The sequence below is a fragment of the Callospermophilus lateralis genome, chromosome 10 (assembly GCF_048772815.1).
Source record: "Callospermophilus lateralis isolate mCalLat2 chromosome 10, mCalLat2.hap1, whole genome shotgun sequence".
Classification (NCBI taxonomy): Eukaryota; Metazoa; Chordata; class Mammalia; order Rodentia; family Sciuridae; genus Callospermophilus; species Callospermophilus lateralis.
Genome location: NC_135314.1, coordinates 69,920,418 through 69,940,040, shown reverse-complemented (window position 1 = coordinate 69,940,040; position 19,623 = coordinate 69,920,418). Strand labels below are relative to the sequence as shown.

General features: G+C 34.6%; 1 pseudogene; it reads right to left on the bottom strand.

Annotated features, from left to right (window-relative positions):
* Window positions 1-16,432: 16,432 nt before the first annotated feature.
* On the bottom strand, window positions 16,433-17,151 carry LOC143407861 (proteasome activator complex subunit 3 pseudogene; annotated as a pseudogene).
* Window positions 17,152-19,623: the final 2,472 nt, after the last annotated feature.

The following is a 19,623-nucleotide window of genomic DNA, read 5'->3' as shown; positions in this document are numbered from 1 at the left end:
TTTTGAGAGAAAATCTTGTTCACTTTTAATAGACAATTTGGAGAACGCTTTACAAACAATGTAATTTAGTTTCTACAGTAGCACACAAAGTAAATGGGGTATATTCTTAGATATTCTTAGCTCAGAATACAAAAAGCGAATTAAAAGCACTTGTAATATTTTTAATATCTATTACGCACCAAGCTCTGTGCCAGGTATGCTACAGTTGATAACTTATTTTAAAACCTCACAAAAGTCCTTCCAGATTTAACAATTATTTGCAATATAAACAAAAGGAAACTATATGTACAATGGTTTAAATTATCTAAGACATTCAAATTTAAAAACCCAGATGGGAACCCACCTTTTTCCACTTTTTTTTAAACACTGTAATTGCTCCTCAATTAGAGGTATATAGAAAAAGAGTGGAGGAGGTTTTTATTATCCAAATTTCTCTGCCATTTTTTAAATATTAATCATTCCAACTCTTGGTCATAAAAAATAGTTAATTTTTGAGAAAGGATTCAGGAGTACTGATGTATGTTCTTCATGACAGTTTATGTCTTCTAATGGCATAATGTCAATGGCAAGATGACTGGAAGCGAGTCAGCTTGTTTAGGTGACTCAAGGATAGAGCAGTGCTTCCAAAGCAATCCACATGTACCAATGCTGATCTACAAGATGATCTTAGGTTAAGATTTCAACATTTTTCTAGCTGTGCATTTTCAACATTTTAATAGCTGTATATTTTAAGCAGCTATCAAGAAACAAGCCAGCACAACAGACTTTTATAAACCTTACTGTTTGTGATGAGGCTAGAATAGGTAGCGCCATATTCATCTACTTTATCTGGTGGAGTGGTTACTCTTCTTGGCACATCCATGAGTGGGTCAAACCTTCCATAATTAAAACTTCTACCATGGATATAAGGATGATGTGGAGGTACAGAGGGCTGGCATAGATCCTCCTAAGTCAAATTTCCATTCTAATCAACATGTATTTAAATGACATAATCAGTTCATCACTTCTGAAAGTCAAATGTATTAATATTTATTATTATGAAATACAATCTGAATTGGACTTTTTCTTAACCAAACTTATGATTAAGAGGGCTAAAAAATAGATATAATAGATTTATAAGATAAATGTAAGTCTAAGAGTGATAATAATAAAAGCTAAATAATGACTTAATTATCTATTAGTGTTATAATGTCAACTCCAACAACAACAAAAAATTCTACACAAATACAGTGAAAATCATCTGACCTTTAGAATTTCATTGTCAGCTAAGAGTGAACCTATTTTGTTATGAGTTGTGTTTCCACATGCTGGTGTCCTTTGTCACATACAAAGAACATTATGAAAAACATCAAAATTTCTGAGGCAAAATAGTAGGACTTTCAAGCATCTTTGAAACTGACATGCTGTGTAATACTGATAAGAATACAAAAGCTGGAAAGACCTTCTTTATGATGTTATGAAATAATTAGTGAAACACATATAATCCTACCAGCAAATAAATGCAAAAGCAATGACTGAAGGCAAAGTAAGCAAAATGATTAATAAATTGCCTCTGTCAAATAACAGAGTTTGTTTTAAAGTTGCAGATATGAACAGAAAGTAAAGAAATAATTATTCACAGAATGATAAAGTGAATACAATTCTCTGAAGACTGAGAAATCTATCAATATCAATTCAGTCAGAAAAATCTTTGGTGGTTGTTGACATAATCTGAATAAATTCATCTATAAAAACTTATTCTCAGCCAAATTACACATCTTAAGTGTTTCTAAATTTTATTGATGCATCCAGCTAATCAATAACAATTACAAGAAGTGATACTAGATTAAACACAGAAGATGCCAAACACCTGATTAGGTCAGAAGAAAGACTTCATTAATACAGTCAAGCTATTGCATAAATACTTGCAATTTATTCGCAGAAAAAAACCCTGGCCAATAGAGATAGCCGTGAAGATTTAGGAAAGTATTTATTAAAATTGCCAATCACATACGCACTGATGAATTATCAAAATGTCCTCAAACTTTGTAGAAAAAATTAGAACAACTCAAAAATTTTCATGTTATTTTTCAGATTTCCTGTTCCCCACAGGAATATTTAAATATCTATTCAAGTTGATATGTTTATAAAATATTGCACATTCAGTCCTACTATGGTCTTAACACAGATTTAACCTTTCTTCCAGGATGATTTGAAATTCTGCCAACAAAATGAATAGCCAAAACAACTTGGGAAAAAAACAAAGTTGGAAGAATCATTCTGCTACAGAGCTGGGGCCTTCTAGGAATCTAAGGCAGTGCAAAGACCCCCCTTCAAAACCCAATTCTTGTGACCAAGTCAGAAAGATTTCAAACATATTACTTAGAGTAACAGGAATGAGTTTATTGAAGGAACAGAATAAAGGAATGAAGACATTTACATGGGAGAGACTGGGTCCTCTCAGAGAGGAGAGGAACAGCATGCCTCCCCTGCAATCCAGTTTTTTTGTTTTGTTTTATTTTGTTTTATAGTTTCATCTTTAATTTTAAGCTCTGAATCTATATCTATCAAATGCTAAAACAGCATTCTTTAAACTGTCCAAATGAAAAAGCAAATTGTTTCTACCTCACTTGCCATTCTGTTGTATAACACACCTCATACCTAACCTACAAAGTTCGTTTTTATTTTTTTAAATTTTTTATTTACATATGACAGCTGAATGCATTACAATTCTTATTACACAAATACAGCACAATTTTTTCATATCTCTGGTTGTACACAAAGTACATTCCCACCAGTTTGTGTCTTCCTACATGTACATAATAATGTCCATCACATTCAACTATCATTTCTTTTGGGTTTTTTTTTTATTATTTTTTAAAATATAGCCTTGAAATTGGCTTGCTCACTTATTTATTTATTTATTTGTTTGCTTGCTTATTTATTTTTTTATTTTTTACATACATGACAATAGTGGAATGCATTACACTGGTTATTACCACTTATAGCACAATTTTTCGTAACTCTGTTTTTAAAGTGTGTTCATGCCAAATTAAGCCATTATACATGTACTCTTTTTTTGCATTAAAATTCTTAGTACACATATATACAACAATTTATCATATCTCTGTTTCTATATAAAGTATGTTTAGACAATTACCTTCGTCTTCTGAAAGTGGAATGTAAAAAAATAAAATCTGGTTAAAGGTGGCTTTATTGTATCTGGATCAAATTTTTCAAAGCATACCCTGAAAGCATTTTAGCTATAAATTAAAAGTCACATTTATAAACCCTGAACAGTTAAGGACAGATAGACAGTTAAGTTAAGTAAATTAACTTTTAAAGAACTTAACTAGAAACTTATAAAATTCTATTTGTTTTTAGAAGTTCTCTTAATCTTTTAGAAACTTTGGAATAAAGATTGACATTAAGTACAACATTTATGGAATATTAATTAGCCTTCAAGAAGAATGAAATATGTCATTTGCTGGTATATGGATGAAGTTGGAGAATATCATACTATGTGAGGTAAGTCAATCCTAAAAAAACAGAGGCAAAATGTTTTTTCTGATATTTGGATGCTGATCAATAATGGGGAGTGTGGGGGGAGAATGGAGAAGCTTTGGAATTGGCAGAGGGAAGTGAGGGCAGGGAAGAGGGTATGCAGGTGGAAAAGATGTCAACCATCATTTCTAACCCCATACCATCTCCCTTTCCCTCCCACCCCTCTGTCCTATCTAGAGTTCATCTATTCCTCCCATGCTCCCCCTCCCTCTCCCACTATGAATCAGTCTCCTTTCATCAGAGAAAACATTCAGCATTTGTTTTGGGGGGGATTGGCTAACTTCACTTAGCATTATCTTCTCTAATTCCATACATTTACCTGCAAATGTCATGATTTTATTCTCTTTTATTTCTGAGTAATGTGTATATATGACACATTTTTTTATCCATTCATCTTTTCAAGGGCATCTAGGTTAGTTCCACAATTTAGCTATTGTGAATTGTGCTGCTATAAACATTGATGTGGCTGTGTCCCTATAGTATGTTGTTTTTAAGTCCTTCGGGTATAGACCAAGGAGAGGGATAGCTGGGTCTGGTGGTTCCATTCCCAATTTTCCAAGAAATCTCCATACTGCTTTCCATATTGGCTGCACCAATTTCCAGCCCCACCAGCAGTTGGGAATCAACTTAACAAAAGAAGGGAAAGATCTATATAATGAAAATTACAGAACCCTAAAAAAAGAAATCAAAGAAGACCTTAGAAGACAGAAAGATCTACCTTGCTCTTGGATAGGCAGAATTAATATTATCAAAATGACCATACTACCAAAAGCACTATACAGATTTAATACAATTCCAATCAAAATCCCAATGGCATTCCTCATAGAAATAGAAAAATCAATCATGAAATTCATCTGGAAAAAGAAGAGACCCAGAATAAGTAAAGCAATCCTTATCAAGAAGAGTGAAGTAGGTGGCATCACTATACCAGACCTTAAACTATACTACAGAGCAATAGTAACAAAAACAGCATGGTATTGGCAACAAAACAGACTGGTAGACCAATGGTACAGAATAGAGGACACAGAGACTAACCCACAAAATTATAATTATTTTATATTAGACAAAGGTGCCAAGAGCATGCATTGGAGATAAGATAGCCTCCTCAACAAATGGTGCTGGGAAAACTGGAAATCCATATGCAACAAGATAAAATTAAACCCCTATCTCTCGCCATGCACAAAACTCAACTCAAAATGGATTAAAAACCTAGGAATAAAACCAGAGACCCTGCATCTAATAGAAGAAAAAGTAGGCCCTAATCTCTATCGTGTGGGATTAGGTCCTAACTTCCTTAATAAGACTCCTTTGGTGCAAGAATTAAAATCAAGAATCAAAAAATGGGATAGATTCAAACTAAAAAGTTTCTACTCAACAAAAGAAAAATCCATGAGGTGAATAGAGAGCCTACATCTTGGGAGTAAGTCTTTACCCCTCACACATCAGATACAGCACTAATCTCTAGGGTATACAAAGAACTCAAAAAGATAAACACCAAGAAAACAAATAACCTAATCAATAAATGGGCCAAGGACCTGAACAGACACTTCTCAGAAGATGATATATAATCAATCAACAAATATATGAAAAAATGTTCATCATTACTAGCAATTAGAGAAATGAAAATCAAAATCACTCTAAGATTTCAACTCACTCCAGTCAAAATGGCAGCTATTAGGAAGACAACCAACAATAAGTGTTGGCGAGGATGTGCAATCCAGTTTTATTGAAGATTCCAGGAAGTTTCCAGAGAATCCCCTAAGGTCCACCTCTTGACTTTTGACTGACAGCAGGATGACATCAGACTTTTAAGTCTCCACTGTTATGACAACTCTATGTCACCTTGAGCAGTTCTAATTGAATTCTTATTCATTTTTATAGGTTTTATGGTCAGGAGAAACTATCCTTATCTTATGGGATCTGATCTATGAAAAGGGTCACAAAATCTCTCCCTTTAAAGTAATCTGGATTTCTCTTATCAATGTTATTTCCTGCCTACATTTCCTTGCAGATAACAGGTATTTTTCTGAGAAATGTGTCTTATCCTGTCCACTTAAGCCAGGAAGGGCTGCAAGTATATTTCTTTTTGGCAAAGAAAACATGTGAGAGTCAGCTCAGTAGGCCCATTTTATAGAATTTTTCTCTTTGTGTCCCCAGCATCCTCATCTGTCTATCCCATAGCAATACTATTTGATTTCAAAGTTTGCTACAAAGCTATAGCAATCAAGACACTGTGGTATTGGCATAGAGGCCATAGAGAACAATGAAACAGAATTGAAAATCCAGAAAGAATCCTAACATTTATGATGGATTATTTTTTGAAAAAGTTGCCAAAACATCATATGAAAGATATTTTCTTCAACAAATTGTTCTAGAAAAATTAACTATCTATAATCACAAATATGAACCCCTAACTCACACCATTAATTAAGCCAGACAGTACAGCTAGTTAACACATAAATAACTCAAAATAGATCACAGATATTGGTGGAAGAATTAAAATCATCAATCTTCTGAAAAAAAAAAAAAACTGTGTGACCCTGGTTAGGCAAAAAAACTCCTAGATTTGATACCACAATTACAAGTTATAAAAGAAAGTAGCTGGTAAATTGAAATTTATCAAAATTTAAAAAACTACTGTGTTCAAAATATACCGCTAAGAAAATAAAATTACCCACAGACCAAGAAACAGTATTTGCATATCATATATCAAAAAAAAAAAAAAACAGATACCCAGAATGTATAAAGAATTCATACAATTGGGGTTGGGGTTGTGGCTCAGTGATAGAGCTCTTGCCTAGTATGTGTGAGGCACTGGGTTCGATTCTCAGCACCACATATAAATACATAAAGTCCACTGACAACAAAAAAAAATATTTAAAAAAAAGAATTCTTACAATTAATAAGATACAACCAAATATAAAAATGGACAAAAATCTTGAAAGACAAATAGCTATATACACATTAAAAAAAATTGCTCATTGTTGTTAGTAAAATATAAAACCACAACAAGATATCACTGTACAACTACTAGAAGAGCTATAGTTTAAAAAGCTGATGATAATAACTGTTAGTGAAGATGTAGAGAATTGGAAGACTTTTACACTACTTATGGGATTGTAAAATGATAAACCCACTTTGAAAATAAGCCTGACAGTTTCTTAAAAAGTTAAGGATATGTCCCCACTGACCAGATGACCTCTCACATGTTCGATGTCTTAACATTCCCACCACCTCCCAGTAACTTCAAGCAGGGGACCAACCTTTCACACATGGGTCTTCGGGGGACATTCCAGATGGAACTACAACACAGACACCGAGTCAGCTCGGATACATGAGGAAACGAAATGCTATTACCTTTAACTTAGTGGTCCTCAAACATTAGCATTCATTGAATTACCAGAAAAAATATGCTAAAACAGATGACTGAGTTCCTTGACTACACAGCAATTCTGGGTCAGTGGGATTCTGAGTTTATAACAAGCTCTTAGGTGATAAAGACATGGTGGGCCAGAGACCACAGTTTGGTAGCACTTGACTATATGATACCATAATGGGGAACTTTCATTTAATCCTCTCATGGTCTGAAACAACTTCTCTCTTAGGAAAGTTGCTTGCACAACATGTACATGAATCATAAAAGTATATAAAATAAAAATATAACTCAGTAATGGCATGCACATCAATATGCAAGGAAATTACATCACCATCTGCATTTAGTCAGAGGTGATTTACTTCACTTCTTGTCTCAATCATTTAGTTAGATGGTTGGAACTCATTTTGTCTTGTGATAAACAAAGATCATCCATTGTTTCCAGTGAAATATAAGAATAAACACAATATATTTGTTTTTATTCATAGCTATTATGATTTATTAGAAAAAGCATATGTTACCTGGAAAACAGGATGTTTAAATAAAACAGCCTAACAGAGGAAAATATACTGCTATACATAAAATCAATTAATCATAAGCCTAGTATGATGGTTAAGAACTACTTAAGATGGTTAAAAAAAATGCAGGCTATGTTCTTCAAATATTCAAACTAATCTAAACAAACAACACACAGAGAAACTCTACCTAAAATGTGTCAGTGAATATCACCACTGTGGGACATTGGGGCTAAGTGTCAAGCAATGACGTATTACCTTTATTCCTTGTCTTCCCTTTTATGGAATAAAACTTCCTGTTTATATCATCAATTAAAATGCAACATTTCCCCCCAAGCATTGACTCCTCAATACAGTCAGAAATGTGATCACATTGTGGGCAATCGCTGGATCGTTGCTTTTAAAATAACATCTGTGTGTGTGTACTTCAGGATGAGATATGTCAGCTCCATTGCCAATGTTTTACACAACACTTTTCAGAGGTGTAACAGCTTAAGAAACTCTGAAAGTATTTTACTTTTATTACAGAAAAAAACTTCTCAGCATGCACATGAATTCAAGACAAAGCTATGCTTCCCAATGCCATCTAATTTTTCAACATGTTTCTTCTATTACATTTACACCATTCAGAAGACCAAGGATGAGCATCTACTGGTGTACATGCTCTCTGCTGTTCTGGGTCTATCTAATCAACAGGGTAATATCTATCTCCTGGCAGAATTAGTGTGAGGCACAGGAGCTAGCACTGTCGTGGATTTTCTGCTTAAAATTATGTTTATAAATGCGCTAATAAAAAGATAAGCTTTGAAAAAGATCAACGCTGTGAACTTCTGTGAAAGCATTTTAGTGCAATCCTAACTTGGCTGAGTGGCTAGAACTCCCTCACTTGGGTGCATTCCTGGGTGGTCTGGGGCTGATGATCTAGACCAGAAGTATTGCTGCCTAGAAAGAGCAACCAACTAGCCAAACTATCCACCCTTCCTGATTGGCTTGACTTCTAAGCCCTTCATAAGTGGCATAGACATAGAAGAAGTCTAGTTAACAGTATTTTCTTGTCTGATGACACCTTCATAAGTTAACCAAGCAAGAATTAAATGCTCCAGGGATGTTGCAGTTCATCAAGCATCCAGGTAAGGTATAAATACTTACATGGCTGTCTCTTAAAAAGCACCTACTTTTTAGACAGGCATGGTATTGCATGCCTGTAATCCCAGCAGCTCAGGAGGCTAAGGCAGAAGGATTGAGAGTTCAAAGCCAGCCTCAACAAAAGCGAGGCCCTGAGCAACTCAGTGAGACCCTGTCTCTAAATAAATTACAAAATAGGGCTGGGGATGTGACTCAGTGGTCGAGTGCCCCTAAGTTCAATCCCCGGTACCCTCACCCCCCCAAAAAAGTGCCTACTTTTTGAGGCTCTTTTTCTTATTGTTATATTTTTTTCCTTAAAGAATAGCTATCTAATTATATTATCTGCAAAACATAACTCATAGTCATTTGAGCACAAGTTTAACATGACTATCTCAGTAATTAATACAAGTAGAGAGAAAACTGAAAATATAGTACAAATGATCCACTCTATCAATCAAGAGGATCTAATTAATTGACATTTCACCTAAAGAGAGCAGAATGCACATTCTATTTGGCTACACATGGGCCATTCACAATGATAGGCCACATAATGGGCCATAATCTCAATAAAATTAAAAAGATAAGAAATCAAACAGCATGTTCTCTGACAACAATGGAATTAAATTTGAAGTCAATTTTTTTAATATGTGAAAATAACTAAATATGTGGATATTAAACAACATAATTCTAAACAAGTCATGAAATAAACCAAAAGAAGCATGAGAAATTATACAATATTTTAAATTAAGTGAAAATGAAAACATACCATATCAAAATTCATGGAATACAGTGTTTAAATGAAAATTCATAGTTCTAAATGCTTTCTGTAAGAGTGTAAAGTTAAAGTTCATGATTAATGGCCTGTGCTTTCTATTTTAAGAAAAAAAAAAAGAAGAGTAAAAAGGAATACTACTACTAATAATAATCCACTTGGGTGAAAGAGGTATTTCCTGTTGTTTGCCCCAGAATCAAAAAAAGAACAACAGGAATGAGGGCCCTGCTAGGGACAGATCCAGGAACAGGGGTTCAACGTTGTTTACCTGTTTCTCCTCTCTCTCTCTCTCTCTCTCTCATCTAATTAATTGACAGTTTTAGAACATTACTGCTTGATGACATAATCTTTCTCTGTTTCTTCATATTGCCAGGGACATGCCATATTTTCATAGCTTCTAAACACTTTCATCTGGAACACCCTAAGAGGAGGACACTCGCCACCCTGACCTAGACCCCTCATGACCTGTCCAGGTCACACCATGGCGATGAGTCCAGTTTGAGTGTTATCTACCCTATGGCCAGGGCATTGGATACAGAACTGTGAAAGTAGCTTCCCCAAGCAAAACCTCAGGGAAGTTCCTGGCAAGGAGAAGATTACCAGGGTACAGCAGCAAAACCACAAGCCTTCCTGCTTCCAAATACTGCTCCCTGTTGTCAGCTATAGGAAAATTATTTTTCCCATTTATACATGAGAAAATGGAATAACATAAGAGGTTAACATACACATAGACGCATATATGCAGTGGAACTAGAAGGTAATCAAATCATATTCACAACACTCAAACAGCATCATTTTTGAGGATTTTAATGAACATACCTCTCTTAGTTATCTACTACTAATGTATTTATAGAAATAATCACTGATAATTTTAAACCTAAAGCTCTAGCATCTAAAACTTTGGGACTATGTATGATATTCAATTGATTTTTTTTTCTTTAGTTAACTGGAAATTTTAATGGCACAGATACCAATTGAGATATCATTATAAGCCAGGAAAAGGATTTTGTTTCATTCTGTATAGTTCTTGCAATCTAAATGAGACCAAGTTTTGATGAGAGGAAAAGAATCCTAATAGTAACTGAAAGCAAAGCTTATTCAAAACACTTCAGGCTTTAGAAAATTCAATCAAATTAGGTGCATTATTAACCCTGATACAAAACTATGAAAGCAAATATTAAATAAAAACATTTTAGCTAATTGTGTATAGTTGAAACAAAATATTTGAGAGGTTTTGACATGATATAATTATAGCAGTCATAGCATCAAAGTATTTAAAAGTTTAATTCTTTAAATTTAAATAATCTTGAGGTTTTAAATTAAAGTAATGGTACTTGTCTAGCCTGTGGTTCATACAGATACTTTCCTCTCTAACATAAATTAGAATAATTTGGTGTTATTTGGGTTTTATGAATAACATAGAGACTAGCTCATGACACATAATTTAGTATTAAATCACATAATCCATACGCATGAGGACCTGATTTCTCATAGGAAGGTAATGATACAAAATAACCTCTTAAGCAAACTTAATACCAACATTTTGGAACATTAGAACATTTTGGTGGTGTGCCATGGTCAGATAATATACTTGGGTCTGAGATAATGAATTCTTTTATTTTACAAAGGCCAGAACACTATTGAGGGGGAAATTACACTGGACTAAGAGTCTGGGAGTCTAGAATTTAGTGCCTCCTTTTACTACCAAAAAAAACAGGTGAACCACCTGACTTCCTGGGGGCTTTGTTATTTCTGTAAAACAAGAAGGTTTGATAGATGATCTCAGAGTCCATTCCAGCACTGTAACTCCATGACTTCAAACATGCAAAGAAGATGTCACGACCTTTCCCTTCTTTCCTTTTTCTCTCAACCCTTTCTATGAATCCAACCACTTTCTTAGTACACAGTCATTTATGTATCTCCAATACCCAGGAAAAAACTAGCAGAAATGGCTGCCTGCAAAGAGGGCAGTACTTTTCTTCAAGGAACTCAATCAAATGGGGAAAACATATAAATAAATTGTGTGACTGCAGTCTAAAAATACATTAGTAATTTGTATTACCCACAAAGATAGAACAGTGAAGAGACTGATGGCCTGTTCTTTAAGCTAGGCCAGAGACACTTAATTAAGCACAGAACATTTCAATATCTAAAATAGATTTTTTAAAATGATTAGGAACTAATCAGGGAACAGAGAGAACAGACTGTCCATTGGAGGCATGACACAATAGTGTGCAAATACACAATAGGTGCAAATACAACTCTAGTTGTCATGAATTTTCAGCCTTTGAGAATCAGATTTCTTAGAATATACCATTACTTCAGAGTGATTTTTTTAAAGTTATAAATGACATCAATTATACATAAACCGTAAGTAGCTTTTTAGTTTAGAACTGCTAATGAAATATTTCTACTACATTTAGCACTCCTAGATTATTATAGATATTATAACATGTTTTATATATTTAAAGGCTCTATATTAATCTCCATTAATCAATATGCCTAATCTTTTGCAAATATTTAGTGTATTAACTACTGTACTTTATAATACATCATGAGATCTTACTTGGCGAGTCCTCCCACCTTATTTTTCTTCTTCAAAAGTGTCTTGTCAGTTTTGTAGATTTTGCCATTTCATAAAATTTTAGAATAAGCTTGTTAAGTATTACTAAAACCACTGTTAGAATTTTATTAGAATTTCATTAATTCTAAAAATTAACTTGGGGAAATATAAATCTTCAAGATGGAGCCTGTTAATTGTTGTCTTCATTTCCATATATCTTCTTCAATATAATTCAATAGAATTTTAAATTGTTTCCAAAGGGCATGTCTATTTTTTGTTAGATTTGTTTCTCTGTACCTAATTGACCTGTTTTGTTGCTATTACAAGTAATATTTTAATACCTTTTATTTCTTTTTCATTTGTTGCCATGGTATGGGGTCACCAGTACAATGTTAAATAAAAATACTGATGACAAATAACTTTCCTAATTTAAGTGAAATGCTAAAATACTTTAACATTAAGAATGATAGCTGCTCTTCATTTTGGTAGATGCTCTTTTTCACATTAAAAAATAACTCTCTCTATTCCTATTTCTCTGAGTTTTTATTGTGAATGTGCATTGACTAATGTCAAATGCTTTATTTGCATTTATTGAAAAAAAATGTTTTTCTCTCTTAATCTTTTAATGCTGTGAATCCTAAAAACGAAATTTCTAATATTAAACTTCTTGCATACCTGGAATAAACCCTATTTGGCCATGATTTCATACACAGATAACATTATGACTTTTATTGGATTTTTTTGTATCTATTTATGCTCATGCCTATGATATTAGGCAGCAAATTTCTTCCCCCATACAAACTGTTCCAGCTATTTATTGCTGCATAACAAAGTACTCCCAAACACAGAAGCTTAAAGCAACAAGTATTTTGTTTCCTGGCTTTGTGGGTTGGAAGTTTCAGCAGGGCTTCCCTGGGAAATTGTTCAATTTCATGTGGTGTTAACTGAGATCACTGAGTAGTATTCAGCTAGTGAATGGACTGGGCTGAAGTCCAAAGCAAATTCAATCAAATGTGCCTTGGAGGGAAAGGCTGTAACTCGGACCTCAGTGGGGCTCTTCTCCATACGGTCTCAGAAGCTCACCACAAGGCCTATACAAAAGGAAGCATGCTTCTTCCATAGCAGCTCTGGATTCCAGGAAACTGAGGCTCTACCCACCAGTCCTTTTAAAAAGAAAGTCCAAAATTGTCATAGAACTAGTTTTGCCATACTTTATTGGTTTAAAAAAAAAAGTAACATGCAATGAAAATTATAGAGGAGAAATAAGACCAATTCTTTATATGTATACACAAAATCAAAGAATTAACATCCATGTTTTATCTACCACAAAAATTGTTTAATATTTTTAAATCCCAGTCAAATTTGTCTAATAGCATGAGTTGGAATTATTTCCTCTTTTTCTATCCTCAAGATAACATTCAGCTAGAAGTTTATTCTAATATTCTTTTTTATTTAAATGTATTTATTTGTTGTAATTTGTTATACATGACAGCAGAATGCATTGCAATTCATAGTACATACATACACATAGAGCACAATTTTTCATTTCTCTGGTTGTACACAAAGTAGAGTCACACAACTCATGTCTTCATACATGTACTTAGGGTAAAGATATCCATTGCATTCCACCATTCTAATACTCTTTGTATTTGTTGTTTTCTCTTTGTGAAGATAATAATTACAAGACTATTCAAGCTTTCGATTTCTTTTTGAGACATTTTTTTAAAAATTATTTATTTATTTTTGGTACACATGACATTAGAGTGTATTTTGACATATTATAACATGTCGTATAGCTTATTCTAATTAGGATCCCATTCTTGTGGTTGTAAATGATGTAGCGTTTCCATGGGGCATATAGTCACATATGAGCAAAGAAAAGTTATGTCCAATTCACTCTACTGTCTTTCCTATTCCCTTCACTGAGACAATTTTGGTAAATCAACTTTTTAAAGATTAGTTCATTATTCCAAAGTTCCCAATATATTGAAATAAACTTGCTTATAATCTTCCTTATTCTGAACAGAAAGCATGGTTATATCATTATTATTATGTTATAAATCCATCCAAAATTTTTGACTTTATTAGTATTTCAGAAGTTAACATGGTTGATCATTTCTATTGCATGCTTGATCTTTCTCTTTATTTTCTGTTTTAATCTTTATCATATTTCTCTTTATGTTAATTTTGTTGTATTTTATTTCATTTTGTTATGCATCTCATTTTTTCATGTTTTATCCATTATGACAGCTCTTTATACATTCGGAACATGAGCTTTTTGTTGATAATAGTGTTGTTCATATGTTCTTCCACTCTGTTCTTTTGAGAAATGGATGTTCTTAATTTTAAATACTCTATATCAGTCCTTTACTTTCTGCTTAATGCTTTCATGTGTGCTGCTTAAAAAATCTATCACCATCCTCAAAGTCATGAAAATATTCTATATGATTTTCCAAAACCCCTCCAACATCCATCTGAAATTGATATTTGCAAGGGTATCAGGTAAGGATCAAGTATCACTGGTTGTATATAGTTACATAGTTGACCCAGCACCATTTATTGAAAAAAATCTTTCCTTTGCCACTATTCTATAATTTCTTCTTATCATAAATCAAGTAGTCTTATAAGTGGGGATTGTTTCTCGGCACTCTCCTGTTACATTAGTCTGTGTATTATGCCAGCACCACATTATTATAATTATTATTATTTCATAATAAGCTTAAAATTAGATGGAGTATCTTATCTTCTTCATTAAGTAAGTTAATTATTATTGGCTCTTGGCTCTTGGCTATATATATTTTACAATTATCTTGTCAATTTATACATAAAAAACAGAATTTCCATTAGGATTGCACTAATAGATCCAATAGGTAATATTGGGGAGAATTTGTAGAAATGTCACATTTTCATTTCTAATAGTGGATATTTCTGCATTGCTTCTGCTTTATTTTTTCTGGATAAATCTCATAAACTGTTTATCAACCTTATTACTTTTTCCAAAGTATCATATTTTGGTTCTATTTATTCTATCCCCTGTCCCCTTTTTTAAGAAAAAGAAATCAAAGTACCTATATTTTAAGTAATTTCTTGACATGGTAAAAAGAATTTTACATTACAATCCAAGGATGGTAGATGAGTAGCACAATCAAACAAAAAGAAAAACTAAAAAATGCTTGGGAGGAGGAGGGAATGGTTTCAGCTGGAGGAGATCTGGAAGGTGGGTAGAGGCAACACCTGTGTAAAATGCAACAGATTTGTTACTGAGCACTGTTCATGGGATGACAGCACCCTGACTCCTTTGCTGCAGAATACTGGAATTTCCCCATGCAAAAATGATGTAGCCAAGGTAAAAATATGACTGGGGGTTGGAAAACAATGACAGAGAAGAACAAAAGTCAGAAATAGACATTGAGACTCAAAGGCAGGTTGATTGTAGATATTGACTCTCAGTATTGGAGGCTACAACCATAAGTGATAGCTCCAGAGTATTCAAGAGAGAGGAACCAACTCTTCTATGATTTGGACTTGCCCAGTATATTTCCAAAGACACACACAGACACAAGTGTATATGTGTGTCAAATGTATTTACTTACAAATGACTGATTTTCCTGAAAACACCATACAATAAATAAGAGTACTATTTCCCAGATAAAAAACCCAGATGGAACTGCAGCATCTGGACCTCACAGCTGCAGATATCCCCATCCCAATTTACAACTGACCTAGGAAAAGTTTTTGCAATAGCACCAAAAAACATCTGCTAGGCTGGGATTTTTTTTTTCTTTTTTTTTTTTTTTCTTTCTTTTTTTTTTTTTTGCTAGGCTGGGATTGTAGTTCAATGCCTAGCATACCCAAGGCCCTGGGTTCAATTCCCAGCACTGAAAAAAAAAAAAAAAAAAAAAGAAGGATTCAAGTCCAGAGGAAGAGGAGTCCCTTCCCAATCTCTCTACTTCCCTTCTCTTGGTACTACTGTAACTTATCCTGAGCATCAAGAGGCTACAACACTGGAAGGATGATTAAGCCCTGAACTTTTACTGGGGCAGGTGATTACTAAGACAATTACCACTTCCTGAGAGGTGTGTGTGTGTGTAGGGGGCGCGGGGGCGGTGGTTAATATTAGATACTGAAATAGGAAGGCATGTTCACACATGATCATATGTGTATACATGCATACACATACATGTATGTGAAAACCTCTGGTTATAAAAACATCTGAAGGGGCTAGAGATTTGGCTGAAGACTGTTTCTTGTCATGATCAGGTTCAGTGTGGGATGTATGTAGAAGAAAAACTTTATGTCACCACAAGAACAACTGTGGCAGGGAGAATCCAAAGTCCCCCAGAGGCAAGAAACACTAGCTTTAAGTCATAAAGAGAGGAGCTGGTCCCCTGGCCACTTGAGGAAGCTCCTCGACCCATGGCTTCCAAGAAGTAAAAGAAAGGAAAATGAAGTAGCTGGACTATCAACATCCCCTTCAAGGGTACACCCCTAATGAACTAACTTCCTCCCTTTAGAACTTACCTCTTAAAGGTTTCACTACCTCACACAATAGCAGAACGCTGCAGATTAATCCTTGAATACATGGGCCTATGGCATGTGACATATTGACTTCTCAGCCCTAATATAATGAGCTGAAGGGTGATATATATTCTTTCTCATAAATCTCTGACAATATAACTGATAGTCCTTCACATGGGGATATTTTAACTACTTTAGAAACCAGTATGACTTATTATATCTAGAAATATAGTCTAGATAAGATGCAGCTTCCTTCTCAACTGTTTTTAGTTCTCAGCTGTCTTTTCCTGAATGGGTAACTAAAGTTGTTTCCATTTTCTATCCTGGGCATGAGGAGCCATACCCACATTTTGACTGTGTTACATTTTTTTATCAGCAGCTGAATCTTAGGTTTCACTGTCTCCACAGTGTCCATGAGCAGCTGGCTGCCTGTTAGCATCCCATTGAGCATTGTAAACACCTTGATTCCTCGGAGGGTCTCTTCACACTAATTTCCAAGTGGGATCATCCAATTCATCCTAACTATTGGTGAGAAGAGTGGATGGGGATGGGAAATGTGTGTCTGAGTGGATCTGAATTAGGTTGTAGATATTCATGATTGGTTCCTTCAAAAACCTATCAAGTTCTGACAACTTCTTTGGGTGAAAATTGGCCACCAAATCTTCTGCCTCAGTTGTGTTTGCTCCCTGAAAGAATCCAACTTGATCTTTACTTCTTGATCCACCTTCAGTAAAAGGGCCATGAATGAGCCTCACCCATTCCCTCTGATGAAGACTAGCAGCACTGTGTTCTCTGCAGAGTGGTCTAGAGGAACCTCAGCTGCCCTGGGACCTGGCCTCTCTCACTGACTCACTGCTCAGCTTGCTGGCTTCCTAACCCTTGCTGTCTGTTCTCCTGTCCCCTTGTGGCCTGCTGCCCACCCCACCCCCTTACCCCCATTTTTAAAAATCTACCATTGATTTCTGTTTTCTATATTATTTCTACTCTTCCTCTACTTTCTTCAGGATTTATTTACGGTTTTATTTGTCCTAATTTCTTTAGATGGTTTATTCTTTTCTAATATATATATTTAAAAATTCCTCTCCATGGGCTTTAGCTACATATCATGAGTGTTGATGGATCATCCTAGTTTGATTTCTTTGGGGTTACAAAGACACCCCACCACACACTGCTTTTAAGCATTTCTCTTTGTAGTTCAGCAGCTTTGTTGTAATGTACCTATGTGTGATTTTGCTTGTATTTACACTGCTTTGAATTTCACAAAGCACTTTGAATCTATGGTTTGATGTCTTTAATCCTTTTGGGGGAAGTTATAAATTTATTTCATTTCAAATATACTTCTGCCTTATTTTCTTTCTATTCCCTCCTCCAGGAAATCTAATTATCTAAATTTTAGATGTGTCCCATACTACTCCCTAAGCTTCTCATTCTATTTTATCTATTTTCTATCTTAAAATTTTTTTTTCTTTGAACTACTTCCTGATTCAGTAATCTTCTCTTCTTCTGGGTCTAATCTGAGGGTAAATCCACCATTGAATTTCAATTTCATGTTATTGTTAATTTATTCAGTTAAAGAATATCTATTTAGTTCTCTATTGGAATATCTTGAACATAGTCACATAGTTACTTTAAAATCTGTCTGTTACTTCCATTTAATGGCTCCCCTGTGGCCTCTTCCATTATGTGCTGTTTCTCTTCAATTTTGGTTTTATCCTCTTACTGACTTTTTAATGGTGTGACAGATTTCAAATATATGTATATATTCATGATTTTACAATTAAATTTTTGCTTACATTATCTTCCCTGATGGTTAAGAACCCTGAATCTGGATTTACCTTAATCCAATATTATAAGTTGAGATATTTCAAACTAGTTTCAGTGCCAACAAGGGGCTGCATCATTTATAGTTAACCTTTACCCCTGGAGTGCTCCAGTGAACTGTTCAGGGTCTCAACCCTAAGTATGAGGAGTCTATCACTTTTTACCTTTCTTGATAAGCCCTGGTCTCCAAAATCGGCGGGGGGGGGGGGGGAGGGGGCTACATTATCATCCAGGAAGAATTAAATTTGTTTCTTCTAAGAGTCAGCTAGTACTGAGGACATAAGATAACTCTCGCCCATTCTAAGATTCCCCAGCTTAATCTGGGAGTGTTTGGGGTCATTACCTCAAGCCTGTTGCATCCCTAAGCTTTGGTTTCCTTATCTTGACCCTGGCATTAGCTTTATAGCCAGACTCTGCCTTTTCCCAGGGCTTGCTTCTCGTTGCTCTGGTTCACGTCACAGATTATATTTTGTGTTTCCTTTGTCATGTTTTGGGCTACTGAAGATTTTCCTTTCTTCCTGTAGACCCAGTGATCCAAGAAAAATTTCTTAAATATGGAATTCACATAGAATCTACTTATGGTGGAAACTCCAGAAGTTAAAGTCCCTACCTTCATGTTTGCAAATTATCATTTTGTGAGCTTTTTGGAGAAAGATAACATTTTAACATACTAAAAGTCAATTTTAGGCTTAGAATTCTTGTGGAAACCAACTATTAGTGAACAAAATCACAGGCTTCCGCTTATGACAAATGCATGTTTTTGAAATGCTTTGCAAGATAAATAAAATCATTAATCCCCCCCTCTTTTTTATTATATTCTAGTTTCTTTATTGATGACTAATAAACTTCAGATGAGTCAGTGATATAACATTAGATCTTCAAATGGGAATCAGTAGGTAATCACAGCAGCCACTTATTTAAACCTTAAATTCTGGCTTAAAAAAATAAAAAAGTACGTAATGGTAGCCATTCCAAGTCTCCTATTCATAATCTGTAAAACTGCCTCTACATCTTACCATCTGACTCAACATGAATGAGAGTTTTCAGGTAGGTGTTGAGTGACTGTGAAAACCAGAAAACAAGTCTGAAGTCTATGGAACAAATGATGACTTTTTAACGTAAAGTGAAACATTTTGTTTCTTTTCAATATTAAAACATACCCAGAGAATTAGAATATGTATGAAGAAAAGTGGGAGGTATTGCAGTGTCCTGGCAGCACAGGTCAAATGGCTTCCTCTGCCTACTCATTCAGATTTTCACTATGGAAACAGCAGCTACCGTGAAAAGCTATGGGTAAGAGACGGCATACAGCACAGGTTAAAACTACAAGCTCCTGGGGCTGAGGTTGTGGCTCAGCGGCAGAGCACTGCGATAGATCCAGGCATACTGCGCA